This window comes from Spermophilus citellus (genome assembly GCF_964194105.1).
Source record: "Spermophilus citellus genome assembly, chromosome: 15".
NCBI classification, from domain to species: domain Eukaryota; kingdom Metazoa; phylum Chordata; class Mammalia; order Rodentia; family Sciuridae; genus Spermophilus; species Spermophilus citellus.
The window spans coordinates 54,050,588-54,057,638 of record NC_138195.1 but is presented as its reverse complement, the minus strand read 5'-3'; positions in this window follow the sequence as shown (position 1 = coordinate 54,057,638).

Below are 7,051 nucleotides of genomic sequence, written 5' to 3'. Positions count from 1 at the left end.
GAACATTGATGTGCTAGTCCTACTAACTCTATTCCATACATATCATGCATGTGCATTTATTCAAGTCTTCTCTATATAAACTTTTGTAGTTTTCACTAGAAAAGATTTTCATATCTTTTATTCAATCTAATCCCAGCTTTTTGTTTGTTTGTTTGTTTTAGGTACTTATTACAGTAAATGCAGTATTTTTAAAATTTTTATTTTTTCTTCTTTGTTGCTATATAAACAAAATTGATTTTTAATACCTATTTTATATCAAGTAACTTTACTAATTCATTAACTATTTCTGATAGGCTGTTATTTCTAAAAATTTGGGGGGTGTTTTAGGTACAATAATATCCTCTACAAATAATGACTATATTTTCCTTCTTTTTCAGATCTCGTGATTTTATTTCTGTTTCTTGCCTTATTTCGCTGGCTAAGATCTCCAGTGTAATGATGAATAGAATTAATTAATAGCAAGCATCTGTGGCAGACAAATAAATGACTTCCAGAGACACCCATGCTCTAGATCCCAGAATTTCTGAATATGTTATTTTCACAGCAAAAGAAATTTTGTGGATGCTATTAAGGGTACAAATCTTGAGATTTAGAGATTATCCTAGATGATCCAGGTGGATCCAATTTAATTAAATGTGTTTTTAAAAGTTAAGATCGGTTTCTCAGCTGTGAACTTCATCTCAGCTCTTTCTCTGTGACAATGTCACAGCTCAGAGAAAAGCTTGATGATGTTTCTGCATTTGACGGTGGAAGAGAGAGCCAGAAAGCAGCTAAGAAATGCATGTGGCATATAGAAGCTAAAAATAGCAAGGAAATGGATTCTCCCCTAAAATCTTCAGAAAAAAATCCAACCCTGCTCTGCTGCTCTGTAGAAAAATACTTTGGAGAAGATAATGCTAAGTGAAGTTAGACAATCCCCAAAAAACAAATGCCAAATATTTTTTCTGATATAAGGAGGCTGATTCATAGTGGGGTAGGGAGCATGGGAGGAATAGACGAACTCTAGATAGGGAAGAGGGGTAGGAGGGGAGGGGAAGGGGGATGGGGATAGAAATTATGGTGGAATATGATGGACATTATTATCCAAAGTACATGTATGAAGACACTAAATGGTGTGAACTTACTTTGTATACAACCAGAGATATGAAAAATTGTGCTCTATATGTATAATATGAATTTTAATGCATTCCACTGTCATATATTTAAAAAATAATAATAAAAGTTAAAAAAAAGAAAAAATACTTTCCTTTTGAGAATCAGCTTTTGACTTGATAGAAAATGAACATTTAAAATGACCCTCCAAGCTTTAATACAACCTAAGCTGCAAATCATAAACAGAGTGTTGTCTGGCTAAACAATCATAAAGTTGGGCATGCACCGTAGTACTCTGTTCTCAGTTGAAAGTAGTATATATGATATTGAGATCAAGCAGGACTTGCAGGCACAAGTACATTGCAAGGGGACATGGCCCAAATGCTCATGGACCCTACTACTGCTATAAATCCTTTCTCTCCTGGCCCACAACAGTGGCTTCACCTGCAGTTTCTTTTGACTAATTGGCTAAGAAAAATAAAACTTCTGTCTAAGGCTTACAAATAACTGTGCATCATATGCAACATACCCAAAAGTGGATGCCTGTGACACCACATCTCTTTCTGGACATTCTTGAAAGACAATAGTCAACAGGCATCCTCCCAGTGATCAGGAATGTTAAGCAATGTTGAGCAATGCATTGATGTTTATTTTTCTCAAAAGTAGAAAAAAAAAGTGAGTTGAAGAGCTAGAGACAATGGCTTATCTGAATAGTCAGATATTTGGAAAGAACATGATTGGAAAATTGTTGGCCAATTCTGAATAAGAGGTATGTACATAGATCCCTCTGAATTGGTAAAAAATGTGAAGACACTTGGGTCATATCTAAATTATTACCAAATATAGTCATCCTCCGTAAAAGAGGATTTTGATTTTCAAAATAAAATCAATAAGATGACTTACTGGGATGCACACCAGCCAGCCTCTGCCCCACCATGTCATTACCCAGTAGGCTCATGGTCACAGTGGCAGTAAATGAGGTTATCAAAATGGATTTCCACTCATCAAAACCAACTGGTTACAGTCATGTTATGTGCCCACTCTACCAGGAGCAGAGACCTACACTGAACCTTTGATAGGGCATCAATCCCTGGGATGATCAACCACTTACTTGGTGGTAAGATGATTATATAATAGACCACTATCATCATGAAAGGGGTGTAACTGTTCTCTTTGGAAAAAGCACTCTAGCTGTGGATTTGCCTGCACACAATGCTTCTGCCAAAACGATCATCCATGGACTTAACAACACCTTATCCACTGACACTGTATTCTGAAAGTGATGTGCAGTAATGAGCTGATGCTTACAGAATTCAATCGTCTTGCTAGTTTTCCATTGTGCAGAAGCATCAAGCCTGATGTTTGATGTCCCTTTGAGGATACAGTTACAGAACCAAGGTTATGTGGCTGTGCCATGCAGGTATGAAGCAATGCCTTCCATGAACTTCCATGAACTTCCTTAAACAACATCCAGTACATAGCTAAAATTCATGGATCCTGAAATCAAAGGATAGAAATATGTTTGTTCCCTTCATGGTTACCCTTAGTGATTCTTGCTACATAGCTCCACATAGAGTCAAATTTGATAAATGTTCCATGGACACTTGAAAACAATATCCATTATCCTACTCCTCCTCGGTAAAAGTTTCTAAATTTTATTAGTTTATTAGTTCAAAAACTTTAGTTATATCTTTCAAATATTCCATATTCTTTCACTGTGATTATAGATTATAAATTTATCTAGTTCTTCTTTCAAGTCTCCCAATTTTTGTTTTACACTTTTGAAGCTATGTTACTATGTGAGAAAAATTATTTATTTTTAATTCATATAAAATATTGAATGTATTCATGGTATACAGAATGATATTTTGATAGCTGTAAACAATTTGTAATTAGCCAATCGGGGTAATTAGTACATCTACCACCTCAAACAGTTATCATTTCTTTTATTGTGAACATTCAAAATCCTCTGTTATAGCGATTTTGAAATTCACAATGTTATTTTAACTATAGTCATCCTATGTACTATATAACATAAAACTTATTTCTTCTATCCAACTATAATTTTGTATCCCATAACCAACCTCTATCTTTCTCTCCTCTTCCCAGTCTTTGGTAAACACTATTCTACTCTCCACTTCTATGAGATCAACTTATTTACCTTCTACGTATGAGTGAGAATATCAGTATCTGTTATTCTGTGTCTGGCCTATTTCATTTAACATAACACCCACATACTTATCCATATTGCTACTCACCCCCTAGATTCAGCTGTGGGAGGGCTTCATCACACTTCTATACTCCCTAAATTCTTCAGCATGCATATTTCATAAATAAGGATATTTCTTCTTTTCTTCTTTACCATCCTAACATGTTGGACAGTTTTGTATAGTATTAGAGAATATCTGTTTTAGTCAGGGTTTTTTTTTTCTGTGACCCAAACACCTGACAAGAGCAATTTTAAAGAAGGAAAAGCTTCTTTGGGACACACAGTTTCAAAGGTCTTAGTCCATAGACAGTCAACTCCGTTGCTCAGGACCTGGGGTGAGGCAGAACATACTTTCAGAAAAGTGTGATGGATAGAAGTATTTCAGAACATTACAACAGGAAGTTAAGAGAGAGAGAGACCTCTTCTCACCTGGACAAAATATAAACCCCAAAGGCATGCCCCTAGGGACCCACCTCATCCAGCCACACCCTACCTACCTATAGTTGCCACCCAGTTAATTCCTATCAGGGAATTAATGCATTGATTAGGTTAAGGTTTCACAGCCAAATCATTTTACCTCTAAACTTTCTTGCATGTAAGCTTAGAGGGGACACCACATATCTAAATCATAACAATATCAATACACAATAGTTCTTGCTTATCTGTGGGGGACATTTTCCAGGACCCCCAGTAATGCCTGAAATCATGGACAGTATGGAATTCTGAGGATACTACATCTTCTCCTATCTCTACAGCCCTGTTATGAATAGGATATGAGGTTTCTCCCCAGAAGCACTTGTGTTAGTGCAGGAATGTTCAGAGATGGAATGATTAGGTTATGGGACCTGCAATCTAATCAGTACATCCTTATTTGGAGGACTAACTAGGAGAAAACTGTAGGCAGGTGGGGTGTGACAGGGAAATGGGTCACTGGGGGTGTAACCTTGGGGATTATATCTTGTCTTCTTGGCTTCTTCCTCTTTCACTTTGCTTCTTGGCTGCCATGAACAGAGCAGATTTCCTCTACTCTGGACCACAGCAATGCAGTTGGCCAACCATGGACTAAACTTCTGAAACTGTGAGCCCCGAATAAACTTGTCTTCTTCTAAGCTGTTCTTGTCAGAGATGAACAAGAATATCTAATAACAAGAACATCTAATAACAATATTATACAATATAAGAACATACTATAACAAGTTGTGTGTAGGTGGATACTTTCTGCCTACCCACCTCCCCGATCTAACTGTCATGCAGCAGGTAGTACATGCAGCATGGATCTTCCGAACAAAAAGATGATTCATATCCTGGTCAGGACAGAACAAAACAGTGTAAGATTTCATCACACTACTTAAAACAGCATTTTAAAATGCATGAGTTATTTCTGGAATTTTCTATTGAGGATTTTCTCCACCAAAGTTATCTAAAACCACAGAAAGCAAAACTGTAGCTAAGAGGGGAATACAGTCCTATAGTTACAGTTTGGCTAACTTATGCTTATATATTCACAATGTATTCTAAGTAGTAGGATTGCTGGTTCAAAACACAGATATATTTAAAATATTGATAAATTACTAGCATATTGTTCTCCAGAACATTTGCACCAATTTGCACTCCCAACAAACTGTCTATGGAACTCCTTTGAAGGAGAGAGCTTTTGATATTTCTCTCTGGGTGTCTCATCTGGTGATCCCAGCATCCTGTGAAATTCAAAACATGTCAATTAGCACTTGAAAGTCACCATCTCTGTTAAGGCACCCAGAGCTTCTTGAACCCAGGGTTGGTTTTCAGAACCTTAAGCATCCTCTAAAGGAAACAAACTACAGGAAGACATGAATTCCAAAATCTCAACTCTGATTATCTAACTATATCCAAATCACAAAAGGATCTAGTCAACTGTCTCCAGATAAAAGAAAATTCAGTTTCACAGACACACTATCAAAGAGGAAGGAAAAGGAAAGAAGAACAGACAGCCAGGCAATCTTATTGGGAAAGATTTTGAAGGAGATCATTCTAGTGCCATTTTAATCCCCATTGCACTCTCAGATCAGAGAACCAAATTAAAGTTTCATTTCACAAATGCAAGAAAAAAATTATGATAGCCACAAAACTATTTGTTTTAGATAAAACAATGATTAATAAGTCTTATTACACTTAATAAAGCTAAAAATTAATTGACCCTCTGTAACATCAAACACCCTACTTTAGACACAAAAGAAAATATCATTTTCCCAAGATGTGATTAAAACCATTTAAGTGTTGCCACAAGGCTGACAAAGGAAATTGGTGGAGAAGAGGAGCCTTCTGAACTCAACTAGTTGTGCAATAAATAATTAATTACAGCAGGATCTTTGTTTTATTTTTCGATTTTATGGAATATTTTCAACCATCATTGAACACAATGCTCTGGATGTTCTCCTACAACTTTATCACATTAGCAACTAACATTTGAAAAGAGTTGACAAAATTGCCAAAGGGTTTGCATATTTGTTTTTAATTTGATCTTCAGGTTTTGTAGATAAGCAAACAAAGCCTCAGGAAAAAAAATTAAATAGACTGTTTCAATATGGCTAAGAATTTTCAAAGCTGAAATTAAACCCACATGATGCCATTTACATTTAAATATTATCTAATTTAAATATTAATATAAGTTTATAATAGAAGATACAGAAAATCACAAAAGACTTCAACAGCTAATTTTATTTAGAGATAGAGAATATTAATATTTTCCTACCTACAAATAGATGTAAATATCTATAATTATTTATCTTGTATCAAAATAATATTCGCATTATTTTTTTAAACTTTGTAGAAATAAGAGAGACCTGAAAAACAAAATCTTCCTAGTGTGTCACTGTGTGTGTACATGTTGGTGTGTAGCTTTCCAAAAACGTTTGCATTTATTGATGGGTTGAGAATACACTACACAAAATATGGCACCTTGGCATTTGAAGAAATAGCAGAGGCAGGAGGGCTATCTGATCTTCCCATCTTTTCTCCTGAATCAGACCATAAAATAATTCTGAGCCGTTCTCCCAAAGTAAGTTAGAAGATGACCCTTACCTCAGAGGGTCCTCCCTACTCCTGGAGGAAAGGAATGTCACTTGGGGACACAGGAAAGGAGCTGAACAAACAAGTTTTGCTAGTTCCCAGTTTATGACCCCTGGATTTCACCCTTTTGTCTTTTGATCATATTTCTGAATGAGTGTCCACAAAAATAGTTCTCTATTTTTTTCTGGGTCTTCATTTCTGAAGGCTCCCGTTAAATAAATCTGTATGTTTTTTTCTTTTTTTAACCTTTTATTATAGGTGCCTCAGCCATGAACTTTGCAATGAATGAGAAATCTTTTCTCCCCTAAGATATGTCCACAAGAATTGCAGGATGAATAAGTGTTTCCTGTTGGAACTTGCTATTTTCATTTAAGTATGTATTGAGAGTGGTTTTCCACATCAATAAATATTTCCTGTTTGTATTTATTATGATGGTGCTTTTATCATTATAAAAATAACAAAGAACTTAAGAATTCAAGCAGTTTAAAAAAGTTCCCTGCTACTCTATCTCCATCAATAATCTTCATCAACAGTTATATATTCTCATATATAACATATACTTTTCTTTTTATATAAATCAACATGCAAAATATGCACTGTTATGAAGTTTCTTTTTTTCACTTAATCAAGTGTTTTTGAAACCTTTCATTTTATTATACACATAGGATGTGCCATTAGACGGATATATCACAATTACCTCAA